This window comes from Coturnix japonica, chromosome Z (genome assembly GCF_001577835.2).
Source record: "Coturnix japonica isolate 7356 chromosome Z, Coturnix japonica 2.1, whole genome shotgun sequence".
Classification (NCBI taxonomy): Eukaryota; Metazoa; Chordata; class Aves; order Galliformes; family Phasianidae; genus Coturnix; species Coturnix japonica.
In genome coordinates, this window is record NC_029547.1 from 24,115,329 (window position 1) to 24,142,488 (window position 27,160).

Consider the following 27,160-nt stretch of genomic DNA (forward strand, 5'->3'; position numbering starts at 1 on the left):
ATGCAGAATTGTGCACTGAACAGGCAAAATCAAGGCCTTGCATGTAAGAAATAGTGTTGCACTGTTGCGTGAGCCTAATAGCAAATCTCAGCATTAGATCATATAGGTTGGCAAGGGATTTTTACTTTAAGATAGTTATGAAGCAAATGTGATTTTACTCTCTTACATCCCCTACCTCATGCTTAGTGTGACAACTGTGTCAGAGTGGCCTGCCAGCAGGCAGGCATCAAACCATCTGCATCAAGATGTCAGACCAGGACTCCTTGCAGTGTTATGGAGGATGGTTGGACACTCACTGTTGTCCTCCTCCTGTGCACTGGATTCTTCTGAGCTTGTAAACTGTCTGCCAGTTTGTGATCTGTTCTTCTGCAATACTTCCTCTCCAGCCTGCTTCATCTCTGTGGGTCATCAGAATTTTCTCATTGTCCCTCTTATTTATTCTGGTGTCTTTTGGCTTCTATTCCGTCTTCTGCCTTCTATCTTTGAATGTCTTGAGTCTTTATTATTCTAGCATAGGAGTAGGATCTCAATTATTTTAGAGTTTTCCTCACTCCTCACACTATGTGCTATAAGAAGCTGGATGTGCTGGTGCTGGAGTCTGGGTGCCATGATAATCTAGATGTCATCAACCAACACAAGCTACTGTTGTAGCCTTTCTCCTCCTCTTTGCTCCTTCTGGTGCTCTAACAGCCACACACAGACATTCATGCCAATATGCTACTGTTCATTTCTTTTATAATTCTCTACACAGCTTTGTCTTGGTAATGCTACCAACATTAAAGGGTCTTATGGATATCTGGGTAGGAAGGGAAAGCCTTTAACTTTCTTACAGATTTTGAAAGCTTACTTTTAGCACTCTTCAAAATCCTTAATCTTCACTGTAAGATGTACATAAATAAAGATGGCAATCAGTTTACGTTCTGTCTCAATTAACTATAAATGCCTAGGGAAACCAGCTGATCAGTAGGGTGTGACATGGCACTAGCACAAAGTACAACTGATTTTTAGCAGGTATGTCACAGTGCTTTGGACATACTGAGCTTTTGCCAGGAGGCAAAGACCTCCCTGGTGTGAGGTTGGACAAACCACACAGACCCAGTGGTTTTATTTCAAGGTACTACCATAAATGTTTAGATTAGATTAGTAAATACTGGCAGATTATTATTACAACTTCTGTGCAACCACAGCTTGCCATCCTCCACACTATTTTTAATTTAAGTTCAAAGTAACTTACAGTGTTACTCCTTTTACTTTCCTTGTTTGTTTTGTTGTTGTTGTTGTTTTGGTGCTGTTTCTCAGTATACATTCCAGATAGGATGTTTGAAATGTTCTCTTTTACTAACCACTTTTAATTGATTCTAGTATCTGAGTGTTAGAAACAAATAAAAAGACAACTCATCTATGTGATCCCAAGTGCAAATTCATTCCTAACCTTAAGAAGAAGCCTTCAAAGCATCAAGGCAGTGTTTATTTTCTCCACATTTGAGCCTGGAATTCTACCAAGGGGTGGTTCTCTGCAGTAGTCATTTTACTCTCAAGTCAATTGAGTGATAAGGAACAGACTGAAAGTACCTGATAATCTCTCTGGCTACTGAAAACTCATCATCAAGAACAACTTTTCATCACTGCCAACAGAGGCTGGAGGCAGACAACAGGATATCCAGGTTATGCCAGGTCCAGTCCCTCCAGTCATCAGCTCTCATTACACACAAGTTATAGCCACTAGTATTCTACTCACTAGAGATGGATGCCCACCCAAACCTTGCTGTTTTTGTAGAGCCTCAGGTATGGGGGGGTGGCAAGGAACAGAGAAAGGAGCAGCAAATAAAAGCAGTGACAGAAAAATCCATTTTGGGTTTTATTTGTTTGTCAGATATGTAGCATATTAGGATTTCCAATATTTTTTCTGTGTTTCTTAATCTTTACCACACTCAAACATTCTTCTCCATTTGAAAAATTTCAGTGCCATTTTCTATTGCAATGTTTAACTGTGATTTTACTCTTGAAGCCTAGAAAAATGAAGTGGTATAATTTTGACCATGCGTTGAGTTGGATGCAAAGTAGGTGTGAATCTTTCCAAGGTACTGGTGCAAAGGCTTGCAAAATGCAAGACTTGCAAATATTTGTGGGACCTCCCTGTCTGCACTGATTCACATGGTCATCCAAAGATAAAAATCTGCTCTGCAGAGTCAAAGTGCTCAGGGAAGGTCTCAATACACAAAATAACTGAAAATAATTGTTTTGGTTTTTTGTGTTTTTTTTTTTTTAATCCTTTCAAAGTATTGCCAGAGAAAAATTCAGAAGTGTCAGAATCACAGTACTTAGGGTGTAAGCAATAATTGGGTACTCGAAGCAGGAATATCTTCTGTGATACTGTCGAATAACTCTACTTGAACTTGAATTACGTTTATAGCTCCATGTAGTTAGCTCCACGCACTTAGTTCAGTGCAGCAACAGAATAACATTGCCTTACTGCAGCCAAAAATATATGCTGAGAATCTGTTGAACAAACTTGGTTTGTTCCACTCAGAATTGTTTTTGAAAGCTCAGACTTTGATTAGCATTCACATGTAAGAGACTCTACGTGATTTTTCTACAGGCAGTTCATCCTTATTAAATCTTACAGGAGTAATCTTCTGAAAGTTCAGCTTGTACCTGCACAAGTAAACACATACATAAATGAAGGCTAAGAAACAGTGTTCAGTATTCCTCATCCTCTCTTTGGCATCTGGAAGAATATCCAATCTGACCACTACAATTAAATGATGGATGACATGAAAGGAACTCTCTGAGTTCCCCTGCACACATACAGCATATTCAAAGTGTCATTATATGTATGCCATGGGGATACTGTGTACTTTATTTAGAGTTGTAATAACTGTTTCTTCATAGACTTTGAGAGGTGCACACATTCCTCTTAACATGAGTAATAACTTTGCAAATTTATTATCCAGAAGTAGCCGTGCAGACAAGTCTGACTTTTCATATAGCTTCTCTTGATGCAGCCCAGCATACAGTTGGCCTTCTGGGCTGCAAGCACACACTGCTGGCTCATGTTGAGTCCTTCATCAACCAACACCCCCAAAATCTCCTCAGAGCTGCTCTCAAACCATTCTCTGCCTAGCCTGTGAGTGTGCTTAGTCAGTCAGAGCAGTTAGAGAATCCTGCATAGGAATAGGGTATTACATTCTAATGCGTTTATATGTTACTACACTCCACAGTACAGAAATATGTGTTGCCAGTTTTATGTATTTGAGTGTTTCTTTCTCTCACAAAGTGATCTATCACTGCTGTTGGCACGGAGCAGATTCTTCCATCCATTTGCCGCACGTAGACAAGACTATTGAAAAGAAAGAAAAATAAGAATTGCTTTTTCAGTGATACTTTTCACCACTGCCTGCTCTGCCAGTGTCTCTGGACACTTATAAACAGAGAGAACCAGACTCAGTCAGTTCATAGCTCTCATTTACAGAACCTGAGACGATGCTTATTCTGTAGGAGTTCCCAGTGGTGTATTTTATGGTTCACATTCCTTTCATCTAATATCAACCCTTTTTCTAAATAAACCAGTACTTATTTGACATAATTGATCTCCCTCAGTGAAAATGCCAACAGGGAGGACAGTATGCTTTGTCTGACTCCAGTTCAACCTTCTAAATTGTACCAGAAATACATCCATGACCTAGAACATTTTTAGAGATCGGAACTCAAAAAAATTGAGTGACAGCACTTACAGAATATCCTTCCCTCATAAGATTCTCACAGGTAACATAGCTTTAATAGCAAAAGATCTGGAAACAACATTTCAGATGACAAAAATCATATCCTATGTAGCTCAGTGCTAGGTTATATTCACATCTACTACCTAAACATTGGAGTTCAATAGCTTCACTGCATGTTGATGAAGCACTGTACTTACACCTGCCTTCAGGTGTACGCAGAATAGTAACATAACTCAGTGTAGGCACAACACACAGGCATTATTTCTATTCCTTCTTTATCTCAAATGTTCATCCCTAGGCCATTTTCAGTTTTGTATTTATATTTATGACTAATGCTTCTGTTACTGCTCAGGTGGACAGCTTCTTTAAAGAAAGAATATAGAGAAGAGGTAATTATGTATTTTGTAATTACAGAATAATAGAATCACAGAATCACTCAGGTTGGAGAAGACCTTAAGCAGACACAGTTTGCTATTTCACAACCACAAAATCTCATGAAATATCCTCTAGAATGCCTTAGAGAACCTTAGAGTTGAGACAATACAGGGCATTAGATGTAAAAGTCTAATGTGATTTTATTATCCAATAATTTTAGCACTGATTTATATAATTCACTTAATGGTTATTTTATAGTAAACATAAAAGGAAACTGAATCTCCTCATTATACCTGGCCTTCCCGATGATTTAATAAGCATACCCTTTCTATTAATTTACAGGAACATTCATTGCCTTGATATTTAACATACACAATTGCAAAATTTGGTACACATATCAATTTCTTAGGAAGTGAATCATCCTTATCTTGCTATAGAAATTATGTCATTATTAAGAGAAGCCCTGGCCAAAGGGTAAACTCTGTACAAGCAGACACTGGTAACTCAATCTTCCTGGAAACCCTGCTCTCCTTGGAACACATGCTGCTTGCATCAGAACTCAGCTTGGGCAGAAATTCTGCCCAGTGACTAAAGTATAGCAGTATGCAATGGCTCAACACAAGGTTCACACAACACTTACCTTCAAAGCAGGGCACAAGAAGAGCCCTAGTCTTGTTCAGTGCCCTTCTGCAGAACAGACATTATCAGCACTGAATGGAGAAGAAAACTGATAGTCTAAATACCACATTTGATAATCCGCCTTCTCTTTTCCCCTTCCTACTACATTCCCAGTGCTTTCCCTTTAAAATCTGTCTCCTTGTGTCAAACTATTCTGACATCATTAAAAGCTGTTTTCTCACAGTAGAGTTTATATTATATTGAACAATTACGTCTTAGCAAAAACAAAACACATGTTTTTTCACTTAGCTCCTCAGTAATAAATTTTATCTTGTATTTGTAGACCAAAAGTCCTGATCTGATCAATTCTTTATCCTTTGAATAGTCCACTCTTCAAATTCATATCTCTCCAATTTAGAGATAAGGATGTGGTATTGGAGCATGACGAAGACCTTGCAAAATAAGTTCTACTGAAGCCATAATTTCAAACCTGTTTTGGTTAGTATTCCACTACTTATGAGTCTGACAAGTTATTCTGAAAATCATTGTCCTAGTCAAACACCAACCCATAAATGCGATAGTATAACAAACTTCGTATAATAAAAAAAAAAAAAAAGTGTATTTGACCATCTGAAGAATATATTGGTTCTCAGTCACCTGTTACAATTTTCTCTTCAGTACAAAGCATCCTTTACTTTCACAGGTTTTCCCAGAATGCAGTTTTAGACATAAGAAATGCTGGTGTCTTGTATATAAAACCAACAGTCTGTTCCCTCCTTTGATGTTGTCTTCAATGGCTTATCAGTTTCTGGAGGGTCAGTCTACAATGTCAGTTTTCAAAGGGTTAGTCAATTAACCACTTATTACCATTAAAACCAATTAACAAACACCCTAGTCTGCCTACTTTCTAGGATGGAATTTCATGAGTTGTAACAGAACTCATTTTTATTTTGATCTTTAAATATTTAGAAATTATGAAGTGCTCTACATGGAAAAATATTTGGAAATGAGTACTGCCAAATGGATTGGAAATTGATAGATGAAATACAAACTCCAGATAATTACCTGAATCAGTGAATTTGTCTCCCGAGAACTTAAAGAGACAGATGTTGTAAGAAGCTTATCAGATCCAGAATCTGGCATAACATTTGCATTATTGGCTGGAAAAGAAATGATAGGATGTACACAGCTAATACCGGTATTCATCACATCTATCACTTCAGTGAGGGCAGATGAAATGGAGGAAGACTGAAGAGAAGAAACTAAAGCAGAATGTACAATATCTTGTTTGAAAACAAACAAAACCAAGTAAGCTAATAAACACTTTCTATGTAGGAAGTAGCCCAGAATCTTTTACAGCAATTCCCTGAGGATGACCACAGTGCCTTAAGCATGGATTAATCAGAGAAAGAAAGGAAGAAAGTCTGGCTAACTTAAGTATATACTAACTCTAACTACAGTGTTTCCTTAGGGCACAGAGCACCAGTCCTGATACTGGCTCACAGTTGCATCTTCCAGTTGCCAGGAGAGAGCGCTATGAGGTTTAGTCTGGTACAGTTGAGGGATAAAATACTCCTACAAATTCCACTAGTAACTGTGCCAGTTGACATGCCATGAAAAAACTGAATGCTTTGGGAAAAGATCCTAAGTAGGTGACATTTCGGAAGGCAAATGGTATCCTGGGCTCCATCAGGAGAGGGGTGGCCACCAGGTATAGGGAGGTGATTGTCCCTCTCTACTCTGCCCTTTTGTGTAACCTGTGACACCTTGTGGGGCCCCATCTGGAGTACTGTGTCCAGGTATGGAGCCCTCAGAACAAGAAAGACAGAGAGCTGTTGGAAAGGGTCCAGAGGAGGGCCATGAAGATGATCAGGGGGCTGGAGCACCTCCCCTAAGAAGACAGGCTGAGGGAGCTGGGCTTGTTCAGCCTGGAGAAGAGAAGGCTGCGGGGTGACCTCATTGCAGCCTTTCAATACCTGAAGGGAACTTACTCCCGGGAGGGGATTAAACTCTTCGAAAGGGCTGACAATAGCAGGACACGGGGAAATGGTTTTAAGTTGAAAGAGGGAAGATTTAGGTTGGATGTTAGGGGAAAGTTCTTCACTAGGAGAGTGGCGAGGTCCTGGAACAGGCTGCCCAGGAAGGTTGTGGATGCTCTGTCCCTGGAGGTGTTCAAGGCCAGGTTGGATGGGGCCCTGGGCAACCTGATCTAGTAAACATGGAAGTCTGGTGGCCATGCCAAGCAGGGATGTTGGAGCTTCATGATCCTTGAGGTCCCTTCCAACCCGGGTTATTTTGTGATTCTGTGATTATGTGATTCTGTGACATCTGTCATTCGTTTGCTGTGCAGGCCATTGATAGTAGAGATGGACCAAGTAAAGATGGACAGGATTTCAAATAACCCTGAGTTCCATGTCATGATTGCTGTCTGTGCAACTCCACTCTGAGTGTGCACCACCACTCAGTACTGTTTCATTCTGGTCATGCACTGAACAGGATGTGAGGTACCTTGCTCTTGGTCCCAGATGGAAGGATGTAGGATTGGTGCAGAGGTACTGAGGAGTCCAGTAGAGTAGTTTGGATATGGTTGACTCAGTGACTCAGGTGTTGAAAGGGGTAGTGAAATTTAGAGAGCAACAAAGCATCTTTAGAACCGCTGACCTCCACTTTGTGGATGAGATGAGATAGCCTGGGAAAGAAAAAAAAAAAAAAAAAAAAAATTGGAAGAGAAGGAAGAAGGACACAGGACACAAAAGGGAACAGTTCTGCACAGTCTTGGCTAATTTAGCTGAACACAGTATCCATTTTTAATCCACACGATCGCTAGCTATTCTTGATCTCTTATGTCTCACTAGGGTTCCTTCACTTAAGGAGATATGCTCCTTTGGACCTAATAGAAAAAAAAAAAAGTAACTTTGTTTTTTGTTTTTGTTTTTCCTTTTTGGAAGGCCCACTTACATACCTGTAAGTCTTCAAGTACCTCAAAAGCCCTCAAGACCAATCCAACAGGAGGAAATAAAAGAACATTCAAGGTTTACAATAAACCTTTTCCGCAAGAATGGATAGAAACATCAGATGTGGATGCAGCTTTCAGTGCATTATTAATACAAACCACCTGGCAGCATTTGTTTCTGTGAGATAAGTCTGATCTGTGAACACAAGAGAAGGAAGACAGCTGGTCAGACTGGTCACAGGAATGCCTGCTGAGCCCAATCAAAAGCCAATATTTTTACATAGAGAACCGTGAAATATTGACATAAAACAAAATGAACGAAATGTGACCAATGGTAAATGTTTGAAAAAGTGCATTCTGTTACAAATCTGAAAGAACAATTGCAATGCAAACTACAGTAGAAGTTCAGCAACAGTGCAGACTAATTGAATTATTAATTCATTATTTATTTATTTATTTATTTATTTATGTCTACTCAATGAGAATCACTAAAAAAATAATGATGAAAAACTTCTGTCAGATCTCACTGTAGCATTTGATGTATGTGTGCCACACAGTGACTCTGGAAATATATCAGTTTAGGCTATAAATTAAGATCATTAGCCCTTCACCCTGGGTGAGGACTCCCATTTACTCTGTTGAAGTTGTTATTTGAACACAATAATTTATCCTTCCCTGAAGCTGGAGAAAACTGCTACAAACTAATAATATGTTACACCATAATGGGAACTTATACCACGATGTAACAAGTTTGGATTTAATACCTTATTTTCATACCCTCGGTCTGAGAGTAGCTTTCCTGAAAAGAAATTCATGTGTGAACTGTTTAAAACAGTGTCCTGCTTAACCAGATGACACTGATGTCTGTGTATGCAGAAAGAAGAAAGTGACAGGAAAAGAAGTGGATCACAGAGTCTGGAAGTAGGAGTGGATACAGATCTTCCTCCCCCCTCACAGAGAGGCCCTGCACTGTCTTGAGCTCTGCTATCTTTGGCAGAAGACATTGTTTGTCCCAGCACAGGTACTGCTGGTGCCGTGATAGTGCAATCTGCCTGTCTCACCAGGTCAGGGTGAACTGCAGCTCCACTATCTCCAAGGTCTGAGGAGATCTGTGGTCTGCCTCTGCCTGAAACAGCTTCGGGAATTCAGAGAATTAGAGAGGGAGAAAATTGCCCTAAATACTCACTCTTCTAGGATTTGTTCTGTATTTTCGTTTCCCTTACAGAAAGGGGGTAATCTAGGTCAGTTTATTCTATGCTGAATGTTTTGGGTTGTTTTTTTTTTTGTTTTTTTTTTTTGTTTTTTTGTTTTTTGTTTGTTTGTTTGGCTTCATACAGCTCATATCCCTGGTCATTCAACTGTCCTCCGGTAGCCATTTAGTTAATGGATCTGGTATTCATCTCCTTCCTCCTTCCCTGTGCTAGATTGCTGGGAAAAACTATCAGCTCAGTACACCACCCTACTCACACAGATCTTCTGCAAGCAACATTTACATAATCACCAAATGACCTATTCATCCCTGAGGGACCTCATGCTTTCTTTAATCAAGTCTGCAGTTCCTCTGTCATGTCTTCTTTGTTAAGCAGACCAGACTTATCTCAAAATGTCAAGAGCCACCATGACCAATTAATTATTCTATTTTATCAGTCTTATAAGAATGACTTCAAAATCATTGAAGAGTCTACTTTGAAACCATATTGTCAACCATGAAATAAAAAATTAGTGCACAAAAGAGAAGAAATAAGAAAACTTACTCAATACAGAAGTTCACTCAGGCCAAGAAATGTTGTCTAGTAGCCTATCATCAGCTTTACGTACATTATAAGATTTTTTGGTCCCAAATAATCCTGCTTTGTTAATTGTGGTTTGCTGTGTTCCACCTTGCTGAGCATAGATTTGAACTTACATTTGATACTGAGAACACAGAGCATCATCGCTGAGAACAACTGACAGAGCTTCTTTTTCTCTGAGAGGAGCTACCATTTTCTCTATCTTTGCAAATCTTTCCCATTCCCACATGATTTATTTATTTATTTATCTATTCCCTCACCCCTTTCAGGTTCAGGAAGCATGCCATGTGCTTCAATCATCAGTCCAAAAATCCCTTTATAATCCCTGTGTATTGAGAGCTATCAGATTCCAAATTGGATAAAAATAACGAGTGCATTTGTGCATTTCTCTTTTTCAAACCACTGTAACTAGCTAACTCGCTGGCTACGTGCAAAACCCGGGTCCATTCAGCTATACTTGAGGAAGGAATTCCATGAGCTGTAATGGTGAAGATGCCCTTTTATGCATGTCTGCCTTGAGGAATGAGTAAATGCAAAGACTGATACAGAGTAGAATTTCAGCTATGTTTAATAATGTTTCTAAAACATTTCAGACCAGAGGGTGTCTCACAAAATAAGGTGAATTACACAGATTTCCCCTTAAGTGGTTTTCACTGGAGTCCACTGAACCCACGCTGTGGCTGATACATGTTCATTTGAAAGTATCCTGAGCCATTCAAAAAGATCAAAATAAATGCCACAGCCTTTAACAAACATAACAGTATTTGCAATTAGTGTGCTATTTCATACTTCTCAGATTATTTTGTATTGATGATCTCAATTGACGGGGAGGAGCAAGGCTACGTTAGATACTCCGAAGTGAACATAACTCATCTTAGAAAATAAAGCAAATGATACTCAAACATTGTCAAAAACTAAAAGATTGTTCTTTTGTCTTTCCAGCTCCTTCACAGTGAAATTATTTTCTTTTTTATACGCAATAAGTATCTGGAAATATGCATTTTCTTCCATACAGAAAAATCTCATGTAGTCTTTGTGGAAAGATATTAACTAAAATAAACCTTTGCATCTGAACATTATTGCAAAGGGAATGCACTTTGTCCAGTTTCCTCCCCTTCTTCTCCTGTCATTGTCCACTGCTGTTTTTTCATATTTGCAAAATGCAAAAGCCTATTCTTAGATTCCCAAGAGATTTTCATGCTGGAAAATCACACTGCACACCGAGGACATTTCCACTGCCTTACAGATACCTGCAGTAGGAATCATCTGTATACTAAACAAAACACTACCCTTTTTCCATGCATGCTGGCACTGTAGAAATCAATATACTATGTTAAATTATCAGAGTTGTGTAGTATGTTTAGTTCACATACTGCAGCCAGAGGAAGCTGAACCAATGTCACTCTCCCTGCAAGTATAGACAAAAAACATTGACTGGACTGTTAAATATTTGAGAAAGAACTGAAAGCATTTAATTTAAAATTAATTCCCCCTGCTATACCAATTTGCCATGTGAAGTGATGAAAATATTTTCTTTAAATAATTAACAACCCATTTTTTGTTGTTGTTGTTTAGTTTTTTAACAGAATTAACTTAATTTCCATGATTAAGCCTGTATGTACCATACCCTGTTCTGTCCAGCTGCTCCAGCCTGTTATTGATTAGAAATGAGGTAAGCCACCTCTAGCCCTATGCTCCTGAGCAATACAGGAAAAAGGAGAGCAGTATATGCTGCTGTTCCCATTCACAGAACTTTGATGTGGAGTGAAAATGGTGCCTCACATAGCAGAAGAAATGTCTGTCCAGTAAATAATTGTATGCTGAGAAAACAAATTATTATGATAGGGCCTGTTAGCCCTACATGTGGTGGGAGTTGCAGAATGTCAGTGGTCTGAACATACACAGGACTGCTGGGACTGCCACGCTGACCAATGAGAGCAGCAATGGGGAACCTGAAAGGTAAGTGGTGAATGATGAGAGCTTAAGGAATGAGATGTTCCAGAGGAATGGGGAGGGGGACAACATACCCTTGATGGTGTGGAAAACTACCATATCTCTTGCCATGCTGGAATATTTCAAGCTGTGCTGGGAATAGATACATGCATCCCCTGGAACAGATGTGACAGGAAAACACCAGGCCTCAGGAGCATTAGTAGCCTTAGTTCTCCTTTGCTGCAGGGAGCATCATTTTGCTGCTGGCTGTGACTACCTTCTCAGTTCCACGCAGATGACCAACAGCTTGCCTGGGAACATAACTCAGATTTTGAGCAGAGTAACTGTCATGTAGGCAGATACTGCCCTTGTATGCAAAGACCTAAATACTAGTCCCAGAGGGAGCACAGCCAGGATTGCTTCAGGCCTCTCAATAATGGAGCTCAACAGGATCTATTGCTGCTGCCAGCAAATACTAAAGTGTGTTCATCACCAGTAATCTCCCGCAAGATTTCAGTATGCCTCCGAGGCTGATCTCAAGAGGAGCCAGTATGGCTGAGGTACTGCTGATTAGTGGGTAGAAATCCTTTGAAGAACTATACAAATGACAGACCTTATCCTCCATACAGCATCTTTCAAAGTACATCAAGTTAAGCCCTCAGGCTGCTTATATTAAGTCTGGAAGAAGGCCTTTTATCACCTCCAGCCAAGCAAGAGTCAACCCTTCTCCCCAGATAAGCAATGGTCACAATGACACTGGCATGAGAACTTTTGAGCTGCATTACTTTAATTCATTGTATCTGAGGCTCAACACAGACTGTACCAAACTATTCTGCTTCTTAGGATGTAAGAAGTAAATGAAGATCTTGCTCAGTTTTATCTGCTGAACTCCAGTCACCTTCGGAATACGATCTACAGCTTTTCTTCTTGTATTTCTCACAGTGAGAACATGTGAACCAAACAATTTATAAAGAGCAAGCATACCACAAAAGGTATTTTTCAGCCCACTATCTGCCTAGACAATTTCTCAAGGCAATGCAGCCCTAAACAGGCAGTGGACAAATGAAAACAAAAGATAGCCAACAGGGGACCATGGTCTGAACGAAACACTACAGAAATGTGGTTAAATGTGGAGTCTCATAGCTTTCAGGAAATATTAAGAAACTCATTAAAAATGTTCCCTATCCTGTCAGTGCTGGGGATATTTTGTGTATAAATGAGGAGCATCTTTTCATCAGAGATTTCACAGCCTTTTCCAGAGTTTGGGAGAGTTTGTTCACCCAGTGCAAAAGCCACCTCTGTGCATAGAAGTGGAATTATTTTGCTCAAGTAAGAAGGATTTGTTGAGACTGTTCAGCCTGGAGGAGACTCAGGAATGTCTTATCAATGCCTGTGAACATCTGAAGAGTGAACACAAAGAGGATGGAGCCGTAACATTTTCAGTGTTGTACAGAGCCTGAACAAGAGTCACTGGTCACAAACCGAAACACAGGTTGTTCCCTCTGGTCAGCAGAAAACACTTTGTTACTGCACAAATAGTAGAAAGAGCACTGACACAGGCTGCCCAGATGATGTCAGATCACCTTGGCAGTCTTCAAACATCACACAAATGTGGTCCTGGTCAGCCTGCTCTTGGCAGCCCTGCTTGAATATGTGTTGGACCAGATGAGTTTAGAGAAGAAAATCTCATGTTCTGAGGTTCCAGAGCACATTTTTACAAGCAGGAATGTAGCAGGCTGAATTGCAGTGACAGATTTTCTACCAGATTACTCAGTCCAACATTTCTGTGACTTGCAAGGGAAGGGCACATAGCATCTGGCAGGACTAGCTCATGTCTGGCCATTGACCCCAAACTGTAGATTTACAGGTTTCATTGGAATGAGCTCCAGGATCTCCATTAGCTGTGCAGATTACCTTATAATGGAGTCAAAACTTTGTCCAAAAAAATCATCTTCTTTGGCTAATATGTCTTCAGGACAGATACCTTCTGAGAGGGCAGGCTTTGTTTACCATTACCACACATCATCTATTCACAAAGAATTATGCACAGCAGTTCTTGATTTGGGAGACTTCAAGCAAGTAACAAACACTGCCTGTTTACTGCCTGTGAACATTTTACTTTTCATTTGCAACCTGAGAACCAGCTTTTTGGTATTTTCTCAAGATTAAGACTGTCTGTACCTCTGATTGTCCTAAAAGAGTGAGAAATGTCCATCATGCCCTTGGCCATAAATGCAAATAGATCACCTGCAAAGTACTCCTCTCCTCCTCACTCTCTTGTCTGCAAGCTTCAGATGCTACATTATGATGTCACAAGCTGAGAATATCATCGTCACAACCTGAGAATATCATCTTAAATGTGTAAGGTTTTTGAGTAGAGAAGCAATCTCTTCCTTGCCAGGTTCCAAAACCCATTTTGTTTTCAAATCTCATTTTTTTTTCCTGAGAAAAAAAAATTCAAATGCATCATTTACTGTGTGATTTCCTCATTCTTATAAATGATGTCACGCTACAGGAGCTTATGGCAGCACTTCCAAGAATAAAGTGTGTACTACCTTACTACTTTTCTTTCTTAGTACTTTCTTCTGTTGACTTTAAAAATCTGATGTATGTGGGTAAGCTGTGGCCATTTTCAGGTTTTCCTTGTCTTTCTACCCATTTAAAACATTTTAAATGTCTGCACTGTGAATGTCCTTTGAATATTTAAGAACCAAACCAAAAATGCTCTGCAACAGTCAGCAGCAGATACTACTAAATAAAGATGCTTGTTCCATATCATGATGATGCAGAATAAGCAGAAAAACTTACCCTGGTACTCAGATTCTTACTTGGTGTATGCAGGGGACTTCAGCAGATGTCCTGAACCAAGGGACACATTGCCCTGCGACCAAAGTGACTGGAGTTGCTCTGTTAATTGTGATTGAAAGATAGGGATTAGAGACAATTAGGTTTGTGTGATGTTTTAAACTGCTAGAGTTTTATGAAAATGTAATTGTACTGCAAATGTTCACATTTGGCTAGAAAAAATGCTGTAGATACTAGTTGGTCTACCAAATGCTTTGGAGTTTAATATCAATTATTAATATCAACCATCTTTCAGTTTAATTAAACAGGAAGCAGACTTTCAGGTACGGTTCCTGCATAGCCACAAATACTTGACATTTTAGCTGCCTACCAAATAAATTTAGCCAAATTAGAAGCAAGACAGATCCTCCTAGGCCTGAGTTACTGCCCCTCTGCATATATATTCAAAACTCTGTGTGCTGCTATCTCATTCCCAAAGGGTATAAAGAATATTTACAGCTAAGTACTGCTATCACTTATGCATTTAGCAAGCAACTTAATGGGTTACAGTTCAGAGAGAATGAACAGCACTATTCCCTGAACAGCTTACATCTGACCAGCTATCACACATTAGAGCCCATGCCACTGGGTGTGCTCTGTTTTTATTACTCTAGCATAGAGATTACAAAGCATTATCTATGCTATATCTAGCACCGATAAACTTTCACAGCACTGTAACAGCACCTTCATTCAGCTGCAAGGAGATTTTCTTCAGAACACAGTAAACAGCCCCTCTATTTCTTTTACAGAAATAAAGAGCTTAATAATAGCAAAAACCATTCATACATCTCTGCTTATTTTGACTCTGTCTATATTCTTTTATCTCATACTACTGAAATCAGAAAGGATTTTTTCCTTGGAGGATAAATACTCTATATATACTACAATTTTTCTTAGCAACACAGCTGTAGATTGATTACCCAACATTGCACTACTGTTAAGCAAAGATGTCTCACCACAGCCTAGGCTTGAATCCTTGGACTGAAGAAGTCAGGAGCAAATGGTAATCTAAGTGATCTAAACTGGTGGGGTGAAGATCCTGACTGCTTAAAGCACTGAAAACAGCACTTCCTTTTGCAGCTTTAGAAGGAAAATCAAAACTAATGACTGAAGTAGAGCAGTATCTACTATCATTATGAGCCTTGAAGCTTGTTTAACTCCAGATCCACAAGAAATGCTGTCTCCAGTCTGCTGACAGAGAATTAAGCACAAAGACCCTAAAAATGGATGGAGCCAGAAGTGTTAGTTAATTATTCTCAATGGCATTTTCAGCTGCTTTTAGGGTTTATACTGAAGATATCCAGCAAGATAAGCTGTATGGTGTAGGCACTGAACCATGCTCTGGTTTATTAGAAATGCCACTACATGAGGCAAGTGCAAATACTATGACTTGATCAGCACTAATTTGAACCATATGTTTTGGGAATACTCATAGGTCCACTTGTTCCAGAGAGGTACTTAATTACTGAATTAATTTATCCTACCAGTTAGAATTATATTACAAGCAATCTATGTAATGTAAACCGTACAAAATGGAAAATTAATGACTATGTTTTTCCTCACATTAGCTCTAATCATTGCTAGTGACTAATTTAACAGGCTGGCCACCACAAATGAGATTATATATCACTCTAAAAAAGGAATAAACAAACAAAAAGAGACAAGATAAGAAGATACAGGGTACCTTTCCAAAGTTTTTGGATCAATTATTTTTATGCCTGATCCTCATGTACAGTAATTTTTAGCTCTGTAGCTCAGCTGTTCATATGTCTTAGAAGAAAAGCCCCATGCACTGCATCAGCTTCCAGACGCAGCTGTGGTTTCCTGGGCACACTCACAAGGTCAGGAGTCACAGTTTATGTTTCCTCCCTGCTTTTAGTTCTTCTCTATCCAGGCTGCTGCTAAGCTTGTCCTTGGCTCTTGGTAGAAGTGAGAGAAACTCTGATGTTGTTTTGGCTTCACTAAGGTTTTCAGCCCTGAATTGCTAGAAAATGCTGCACTCTGGCTAAATTTCCCCAGCTGTTACGTCTTACCCTGACTGCTCCCTAATTTTTGGGAAGCTTTTAGCATTTTCTGCCAGATCCAAACCATCCAAATCTACTCTTCTTCAGGGGTCTGTTGTCCTGCAAATGTTAGTTATTTCCACATAGATTCATCATGTGAGAAATAACAAAAAGAAGCCAGTACTGAGAAATTAACTCATAAGGGTCTGATAAAGAGTCAGGTAAAATGAAGATCAGCAAATGGCTCACAGCCTCCTGGCTGATTATCTGTTTTGTCAGTATCTCAGTATTGCTCCACTTAATTATATATTTTAAACCATTTTTCCAGAAGTTAATAATTTATAGCTTCTGGTGCTGAAGGGTTGCAGTGCATCATCTGAGAAGATAAACATTTTATAGCAGAATCATTAAGATAAAAGTATTTTTATAATCAGTTCCTGGTCAATGCCCTACAAACACTGCAAATACTGGAACTGAACAACCAGTAGTAGGTTTAAATAACTTAGTACAGTGCAGTGGAACTCAGCAGCCTACAGTTCAAAAATCTGGTGAAAATTTTAATTTAACCTAAGATGTCTATCTTATAATACCATTTTTTTTAAACATGCTCTGCTCCTCTTTAGCAGCCATTTGGACAGTAGATCCTCACAGCTCATCAGATGTTAAATATTAAAGCAATGGTTGCTCTCTTATCATGGAGACTCCTATCACCCTGCTGTGAGTCCTGGATCTGGTCTGAGAAGCTTGAAATCATGATACTATTTTGTAGTTTACCACACTTACAAATGAAGACTGTATCTTATATGGCCTGACACGTAATTTGCAGTTTCCAGCACTCCTAAAAATAATGTGTGTTGTTAGCATAGGTGCCTTAAAGGTTGCACTTGACTAGTTCTTGTCAGAGTCTCTGATACCAGTCCAGCTACCTATTCTATAAAACAGAAAGGTAGCTTTGAATTTACTGTACTGCCATTCACATCTGTAATAGGTAGTCCTCAAAAAAAAAAAACCAAAACAACCCAATAAATAAATAAATAAAAACTGCATTTGACCCATCAGGTTAAGACTAACAAAGTTTATCAATCACAGCATGTAACATGTCTCAAAATCCTTAAGAAATGATGTGCATAACTAGCTCATATTTTTAATGGAGTTTTGTTTACCTGCTACCTTTAACTTTACCAGGGCACATGGACTAGTAAAAGCATATGGAGATATTTCATCATCCCTGAAAGAGCTGATGGTCAATTCTACTCTATGCAGTCAGATTCTTACAGACATTGTAAGAATTTAAGGATTTTATAATTAAAACAAGGAAGGAATAAGTAGCCACTAAACAGAAAATGAACTTGGAGAAGAAGGGACACTTGAAAATTGCTAGTTGAAAATATGCAATGACTTGCTCTTCAGTCAAGAGAGGAGGTATTGAAAAGGGAGGAGCAGAGAGCAAAAGCATGTCCCAGTAGCATAGGTAGCTCATGTACCTTTCTAACTGATATACTTCTGACTGGTTCAGTTATGCACAATAGAGGATAAAGAATGGTGCAGATATAGGCTTGCTGGGCTTGCTGTATTTTTAAACACATCCTTTTCTTATCCTCCCAGCCAGTGGCAGGTTTCACAATCAGCATAAGCATGAGCAGTGTGGAATGCTCACTAATGTTGCTGAACTGAATGGTTATCCCACCAAAAAAAAAAAAAAAAAAAAAGCAAATATAAAAGCTGCATTTTCACAGTACCACCACGTAGCTGCTAATGCCAGCACAAAAGAGATGGCAGGAATGCACAGTCTGGGAGTTAAGACTATTGTGAAACTGCACACTGCTTATGGACAGGACCATTGTATTGTCACACCAGGAACACTGCGTAAACAGAGAGCTGCATGACTGGTTTTTGAGAAGCTGTGATTTGAGTGCCATTTGCCAAAAGCTGCTTTGTTCTAGAGTAATCTTTCTCCTCACTTCCCATAAAACACATGAAAGTAGCATAAACTGAAAGGAAAGAAGATGGTGTATGTTTCTGTACAGTTCATTAGTGGCTATGTTTGTATCTCCACTGGTAGGACAGGACTCAGAAAATTCATATTACAGTTTTTGAGCACTTTTCCAAATAAGGTACTCTGCTCCATTCATCTGACTGAATAAGAGGGAACTAGTGTTTGAACAACACTTATGTCAGAAGTACAAACACTGACTTAAAAACCAATTTTATTGAGTGGATAATCTACCAAAAAGCTGATTTTGATGCTCCTGCTATGTCTGAACTTATCAAATGGATCACATTGTCAGTACAGAGGCATGAAAAACACTAAGTTTATTGCTGCTTAATAGCTGTGGTGGAGAGGATGAATTTAATTAAATTCAAAAATGAACTATGCAAGTGCTGCTTAACCTAATTCACTGAGAGGTTCCAAAAGTATCAGAAGCCTATAACCAAAAAAAAGTAGCGAATGCAGAAGCTTACTCACTAAAGGTTGTAGTTTGCAGTAGTCTTTTGATGTGGAAAGTATAAGCAAAACTGCAGTAGCATATATCTTGGAACTTCATGATGCATAAATCCATACCTACATATACACAATACATAAATAAATATATATTTACATTTGCAGATATAGATACACATTCATTTATATGAATCTACAATAGAGAAAATCTGTAGTGACTTCTGTAAAGTTATTATCTTAGCCAAAAGCAAGAAATGAGACAGTAGAACTAGGCATTTTTGTTGCGATGCTGCTAAAACAAAACTGAGGGCTGAGGAAGTATTCATGTGATGCCTGCATAATATAGCTGATATACAAGATGGTGAATTTCTCTCCTTTTTTGTCAACTTCACATGACAAAATAGCTTAGATCACCTCAGGTGAAGCAAATCAACAGCCAAATAACTTTGATCTGTCTCAGCATTCCTTATGGAGGCTGAGCAGAAAAATACCCCACAGCTTCTTGCACAGTCCTATTGACTGAAAATCATGGAGAAAGGTGCAGTAATTGATGAGCTAACACCAGAAACAGCCACAAACACCTCCACTTGTGGATAAGCTCTTAAAAAGGAATCCTTTATTAAAGTGTAGGATTTGGATGTCAAGCATAAGATATAGGACATGTACCATAGTTAAATATTTATTGAAAACTGGTATTCTGGAATCTTAGCAAATCAAGCCTGTGTGACACTTACACCTGGATTTGGAGACGGTGATAGGCTGTGGCAGAAAGCATCTGCTGGGCTCTGCTCCTGGGCAGAGCTTTCTGTCCTTTTGCATTTGCAGCCTCAGGGGAAACAACTGCTAGAAACTGCTTTTAGCACCATGTGAACTCCCAGTGTGAATAAAAATCAGGAGAAAAAAAAACAGCCTTTTGGCACTGCATCTTAGACTCCAGTTCCCCATTTAAAAAGTATTAAACACAATATAAACTCAGAAACATACAGGCTGGCACTTGGATGTTTTCTTCTCAGTCTTTGCTGGAAATGTTTTGTTGATGAAAAAACAGGAGTGGTATGTCACAGTCTGTATTAAAAACAAACAAACAAACAACAAAAAAAACACACTTCAGTAATTTTAATTTGGATGATTAGAGGTTTTTTGGTGTTGTTTTGTTTGTTTGTTTGTTTGTTTTGTTGTTTTTTTTTGAGGGGGGGTGGGGGGATGTGGGAGGGGAAGACAATATGATTTAAAGTGGCTATGCTGTTTACAGCCTACCTACCAAATCAGTGTGAAAGACAGCTCCTAGAATCAGGAATTAGTTAGTGGTTTTGGTTTTGTTCTGTTTTCTTTCCTTTTCCAGTAGAAATGTTGTTATCACCTAAAGCAGAATGAGTCTTTTAATAAAAAACAACTCCTTGCTCATTCCACCTATAAAAATTTTCATCCTTACTGTAAAGTCTTCTCAGGGAGCTAATTACAAATAGAAATCTCTTTAACTGATGAGCATCTGACCATTAGGGCATTTTCAATTTCTCATGGCATCCCAGATGACACTGTTATAGAAAAGCATAACTGAAAGGAAAGAGAGACTAATTGGAACAATTAATTGAAACAACGTACAGTTAATTTCAATTATAGAAATCCTGACTGCTCTCTTGTTCCTTGTTTTGTGGCATGATGCACTGGGGTGATGTTACAACAGACTTCTGAGCAAATTCTGTGCTGCACTCTCATTTGCTGCTGATTATTACTGTATTTATGATGTGCTCCTTGCTCTCAGTACTAGGTGCTCCACAGAAGCAGAACAGGAGAATTCGTGACTGTAGAGACAAGCATGACATTACATGCTTGAACTATCCACTCAGCCAGCAAAAACGTTAAGCCACTCACTTGAATGCTTTGCTTTTTAAATGTTCCTTAAGCAATGTAAAAGAACATTTCTTAGTTTGTTTCCAGATAAATATCCAGCTCTGATACTCACCAGACTGTGGGCAACAGATCTAAAATGTGTATTTTACAGGAAGGCTTTTCATGCTCCTTTATAGAGCTTCACAAACACTGAACCACAAAATCTACCACCTGTTCATTGTAAAATAGGAGCTTATCATTTCTCCAAGAAGAAACTACATACCACTGCTTGTGCACCAACACCACCATATAGGTTGGGTGTGGGTTCATCTTGAAGCAATTGCATTCCCTTGAGCTGAGCTTCTGCTACCCATGGTGATCAGTAAAGTTGTGATCTTGCTGAACACACAGCATCTGCTTCTTTGGGTGAGGCTAGTTTCATGCTGCATCTTTTAAACAGTGAAGAACCTTTTGTACAGGGTGCACTGATGCCATATTGAGGGGCAAAATTTATCCATATTCTATCTGGAAATTCTGTCTGACTCTTGCAAGACATACAGTGGGTTTACACTTCAAGAATTCATCTGGACTGCAGCTGCTTGTGGTAGAAGCTGTGTGATTTTTGATACTAGCAGTCATTTCATGGTGACTCCTAAGTATGCTACAGGGATCTTACATAAACAACCTATTCAGCAAGTCTGCACTCAGTTTGGGACATGACTAATTATAATTTTACATGGTTGAGTGAATCAGGACTGTATCATTCAAGAAAGGCCTGGCTGTAGAGTTAGATTTCCTCACAACATCCACCAATATTTCATCTGGTTTTGTCATGAACTGTACTCCTAGCAACAGGGAAAAAGCATTCAGTAAGGACCTCAAATTAATATTTTCTTCTGTGTTGTTTCGTATGTGCTTCTTGTGTAGGTTTTCACAGTTTCCTACTTCTATGTTTTTGCAAGAAATGCAGTATGAAACTCAGTTTTGTAGGCACATAAACCAATCTGCTGGCAGCAAAGTGAGCAACCCTCTGATTATCGGTTGTGTTAACAGTTTGTGGGCCCCTGAGTCACTGTTAAAACAGGATGTATGAAAAAGAAAAATGTGAAGACCTAGTAATTACACTGTCTTAGATGTGTATCAAATCTTTCATCTTTTATTTTGCAAACCAGCAACAGTCATCTATTGAAAAAGCACCATTTCCTTGTTGTTGCATCCTACACAAATGGGCATCACATTGAGATAATCCTACACCTGTACTGATTATCTGCATGAGCAAAAGCTACCCTAGTGCCGGAGTACTTACACTTGGAGGATGATTTGAACTCTGTACAACTAAGCATGCCAAATACACTCTGAGATCAGTTAGGCAGGTCCTATCTTAAAATATGTCTTTTTTAAGACAATTGTGATGAGTTGAATGGGGCTGGTTTCCAGATGTCCACCAGTTCCTCTCTCAACCCCCATCCATAACAGGAGAGAGGGAAAATTTAAGATGGAAAACCTAATGAGTTGAGATAAATGCAGATAACAAGAAAAGGAAAAGCTGTTCATGGATGCAAAGCAAAAATAGGAATTTATTGGCCAGCTTTCTGTCAGCAGGTAGATGTCCAGCCACTGCGAAGTAGGGCCTCAGTATACACAAGGGTTGCTTGAGAAGAAAAACACCATACCCACGAGTGTCCTTGCAGTGCAGAGGGTAGTTTGAAGACACAGTCTAGGTATTGTGCAAGCATTCTCAGATGCAAATAGAACTGCCTAACCACAAATACAAAGCGTAGCAAGTTGCCATGAGGAAAGTTAACTCCATCCCAAAAAGACACTATAAGAAATACACCAGGTCATCATGGACAAAAGTTGCAATATGCACTTTTGATGTTTCATAATCAGTAGAAATGACACAGTTGACATGAAATCAACGGGGCAACAGAGAAGTCCTTAACTTGCTGATGGAAGCAACCTTGGATTTTGATGGAAACCTGAACCAGAATATTTAACATTTTTCCTGCCTCAAAAACAAATGTATTTTCTGGAGACTGTCCTTACTGAACATCTAGCAGAGGGGCTATGTCATTCGTGGGCTCCAGAAGAGAATAGAAACAGTTCTTCAAAACCACAGTGTACAGAAAGACAACAAATTCTATGGGCAAACTCGTGATACAATAAACTTGGTCAAATTCCACTTGTCAGATTTAGCAAAAGGAAAAATCACAGAGAATTAAAATATGGGATGCAGGAGACAGAAATATTTCCCATTTTAATTAAAATGAGGCATTGTATAACAGGTCAAACAGATGGCACAATGCATTTTCAAATGCAAGGGAAATTTCCATTTCCTTTTTTCCATGATTACTCCTCCTCATGTTTTCCCAGCCTACTACATTTCTAGGGTTACTGAAGCCAGCTGCAATGGCTGATAGTTGACTTACAGATGAAAAGTTAAGATATCCAGAACTTCCAAATCATTAACAGATGCTGTTGCAAAGGCAACAAAATAGAATCATGAACTTAAAATCGCAAAAAACATACCTTAGCTTACATTTAACTTTTTTCCCCATCCTATGTGTTTCATTCAGCATTTTTCTGTCATTTGGAAGAGATAACATAAAACTGAAAACTTTTCTCATGCAAGCAGCAAGACAACATTAGTAAAATCTCATTTATAGGCATAAATGTATTGACTACTTACGGAAAGAGTTTTTTTCTGTGATGTAGTTCTGTTGCTCAATTGGTTAGATACAGACAACAACAGCTGTCTTGAACCTAAAATATTGATTATAGCTGCTAATGATGACTGGAATCAATAACGTGATCTGGCATGTCAACCCATATGTTTCTGTATCTCCAAGGCAAAAATATGTTTTAATGCTGCTCACAGCTTTATAATATTTTATGCTAGGTACTAATTCAGAGTAATGCTTTTTCTGTGTAAGGTAACCTAACATTTTTAGACATTAATTACTTGAATTATGGTTGTCTTTTATCAAGCTATCACAGCAGTCACACCTGTATGTGATTATCAGAAATGAGTTGATTGAAAGAATTCTGTAAGACTTACTAGAATATCTTCAAATCACATAAAAAGCTTTCATGACTTCTGAGTGTCTTAATCAAATCTGAATGCTCTCACTTAGTGGAGAACATGTCTTTGTTTCAACCTAAGTCCATTTTACTTTTTGTGTAGGCTGCATGTACTTCACAGACACATTTATTTGTATGTGAAACATAACCTGTGCTTCTGGTTACGTCACAAAATGGAACAAATTACTATAATGAAAAGCAATAAACAGCATAAGTAGATACTCCAGAACTGGGCCTTGAGCTCTATTTTATAGAAGAAACTTCTGCCACAGTGTAGTATATGGAGTGCCAGACCAATTTCTTGCTCTTCATTCATTCAACATCTTAGCCACTCTAACTAGCTCTAAATTACTGTTCCTTCTCCTCTCATGTGGGTTAGGCACAATTCCTTTATCCCTCTGTGATACACTGCACTGACAACACAAAAGACCTTAATGTAAAAGCTGTACATTTAATTTAAATTTAATTTGACAGAACTTAAATGCATCTTTCGTCACTTTCACTATGCTGTAGTGATACACAGTAAACTTGTCAGTGAGTGTTGGTTACTATGCAACTTCTGTGCTTCTAGGTAAGACATAAATAATAGAAGCTGGTAAAATTTGTCCGCAGAGACAGGCCAATATCCAGAACACAAGGCTAATAAGGACTTTTTGCTGAAATGTAATATAAATATGAACATTACTGTATCAAGAGTCACTGCAGGAACTCAAGTCTATGTGGAAAAGAACAGTACAAAATCTGCTGGAGAATCTGGGGCATCGTGCTGGCACTGCCATGCATAAAATTTCATTATTTTGGAGGGTTTCTACGCAGACCTATGACCCACTTCTGTTCCCACTGAAATCCATGGCAGATTTAATAGGTGCTCTATTTTATTTTCATTTTAATTGGCACTCTATTTATAGAAAAATGTGTAACTTAAAATCATGTGAATTCATCTTGCCTCATCTTTTGCTCCTCAAGGAATATTTCTTACTGAAGGACAAAACTCTGCACCACAGTAGTAATTCTGAAAGTAGCCATACGTGGTGTCTGCTGTCATAGAATGTGAAGCAGACTATCTTACATTGGAGGATAGTCTTTTTTTCCCTAACTGCCAGGATACCATTAGCACAGTTCATGACTAAGGTTTTGCCTGTATTTTACAGATTGCCCCTCAAAATAAGATAAGTAATCTTATACTTACCTCTTTTTGACTTCTTATCAAGCAGCATTTGTCAAAGTTAAAGGTTATCAGAAAATGCACTGGTGAGGTATGAAATTTGGAAAATGTGGAGCTCCTCTCCATTAGTCAGTCTTCATCCTCTTCTGTAATATCATATGTCAAAGGTAGATTCACAGATACACTCCACTCTTTTATTTTATTAAAGTGAGCTGAGATAAAACTCTTCATGCTAAAATGTTTGGAAAACATCAAGGTCATTTCCACTCAAAGGATTTCATTCCTTGATACCACCATAGCCAATATTCAGTTTTTGCAACAGATTTTTTGTGGCAGTCAGAACCTCAGAGCAGGAAAAGTGAAATGAAGAAACAAAAATGCACATCTGCCACATAAAATTAAGTTAAAAAAAAGGGTAACAGATAAAGTCAAAATAAATTGTGTTGTTACTCAGCACAGATTTAAGGGACTTCTGTTTGTTCCAGACCTAAGGTAGACGCGGACTCAAAAGAAGTGAGCTGAGGCACAAAACCTGAATTGTGCTGCCCCGTGGAAAGTGTAGAGGGATTTGATGCTGAACCACACAGGCATGCAGGGATGGTGTAAGAGGCAGCTCAGTGGGGACTGTGTAGTACATAGGTTGCTCCAAAAGTAATGCCTCCTATTTATCTCTATGGAAACAGATACAACAGGTAGAAAAGGCACAATAACAATATTTGATGGAGCACATTCTCAGCTACAGAACACTAGTATTCAACAGAGTCACCATCAGTAAGTATGCATTTTCACGAGCAATGAACAAGTGCTTGCATGCTGCTCTTTTAACAAAATTCACCAGTAAAGGTGACCCACTGTCACTATCACCACTCCTGAAATGTACCACCCACCACCTCACTGTGCTCACATCCCCTGTTTGGTTTCTATAATACTTCAGCAAGTGTCAGTGAATGTCAGTGGGTGTCATTTTTTCCACATGGAGGAATTCAGTAACACAACTTTGCTTCATTCACACTCCATGTCAGACACCATTTGTCAGACTGCCCCTTGGCTACCATCTGTCACACAGCAGCAACACATAGTGAGTTACTGGTGTGAATGTTCAACCTTTACTGCCATACCACTAACATCTGCCTTTGACATCACTGGCCAGCATCATAAAACAAGAGACATTACTTTCAGAGCAGCCCTTGCAAAACTGTTCTGTAGGTGAGGTGTGGCTGCTCACTCTACACTTCACATCACTGGCTTTGCAATACCCTAAATATATGCTAAACTCCCTTTAAGTACTTAAAAACTATCAACCTCCATTTCCATGACCTTTAAAGCTATTTCAATGATCCAGTCCACAAGTAATTTACAAGCTTGCTTAATTAAAGCACTTCCATTTATAAGAAGTTTAGAGTAAACTATTCCTGAGCAGCAACATTCATGGATGCTTATCCATTTCTGGCACCCTGCTAACTTATGGTGGATGCACTCAAGCTACAATAAGCAGATATGAGCTCCCTTTGCCAGCACACCAATGTAATGGGCCTCCAGCCAGCCAGCTCCAAACTGAAAACTTTTGTGACCTTGTTAGGGTGACACTGTGCTCAAGCTAATATGCTGTGCTCAGAGGCAGAGCGATCTGGGCTGGGCTTCACAAATATGCTTTTGAACTGGAGCTGGCTTGTGTCCAGGCAGCTGAATGCACATTCAGAGGGAATTTGTGCATGACTGCAGCCAACCATGTAGACACAGTTCAGTATTGTCAGGCTAAAGGCTATACCTTCTCTCAAAAAGACTTCCAATTCCACATGCATGCACTTCATTTCACATAATTATCCCTTCTGAGCCAATAGAGATCTTTTGCATCATTATACTAATAAACTATTACAATTATCTCTGGGCATTACTTACCCCTACCAATTCCAATTTAGTAGGATCTATTTGAAGTCTCTTATTGCAGAAACCACCCATTTCACTATGTTTTAAGGAATATTCCTGTAATTACTTTGGTTTTGCAGGTCATATGAAACACTGCTATGTGTGTTCCAGTCTTGTAACTGCCATCACACACAGAGCTAAAGTCTAGTCATGTTTCTTGTTCAAACTTGATATGAATGTCTGTGCACTACATAAGGTTGGCTCACTAAAGCTTGTCTTCTAAGGCATCGGTAAATACACACGTTTTGACCATATTACATAATTAATAGTTGTTTTAGTTGTTTGAAGTTGTTTACTTCAATCACAATTAAAGATGAAAAGAAAAAAACACAAAAACCTAACATATTTATAGGTAGTACTCAGTTCTTTTATGCACTTCAGAAGGGCTGCTGCAGCTATTTATCACAGTATATGGAAGCAAGAATTTGTATTATTTGCATAGTTTTATATCTACAGTTGGAACTTGAATTCACTCTTT

The 27,160-nt window shown here is 38.8% G+C and overlaps 1 long non-coding RNA gene across 2 annotated transcripts; it reads right to left on the bottom strand.

Annotated features, from left to right (window-relative positions):
- Positions 1-3,231: 3,231 nt before the first annotated feature.
- LOC107306083 lies at positions 3,232-13,922 on the bottom strand. Of its 2 annotated transcripts, XR_004305698.1 has the most exons (4): positions 13,638-13,922; positions 7,224-7,404; positions 5,781-5,875; positions 3,232-3,340 (listed from the first exon to the last, which is right to left on the bottom strand). It is a non-coding gene; the product is annotated as an uncharacterized LOC107306083 (long non-coding RNA). The 2 variants fall into 2 exon arrangements; XR_001551972.2 differs by lacking the exon at positions 5,781-5,875.
- Between the last annotated feature and the right edge of the window lie 13,238 nt (positions 13,923-27,160).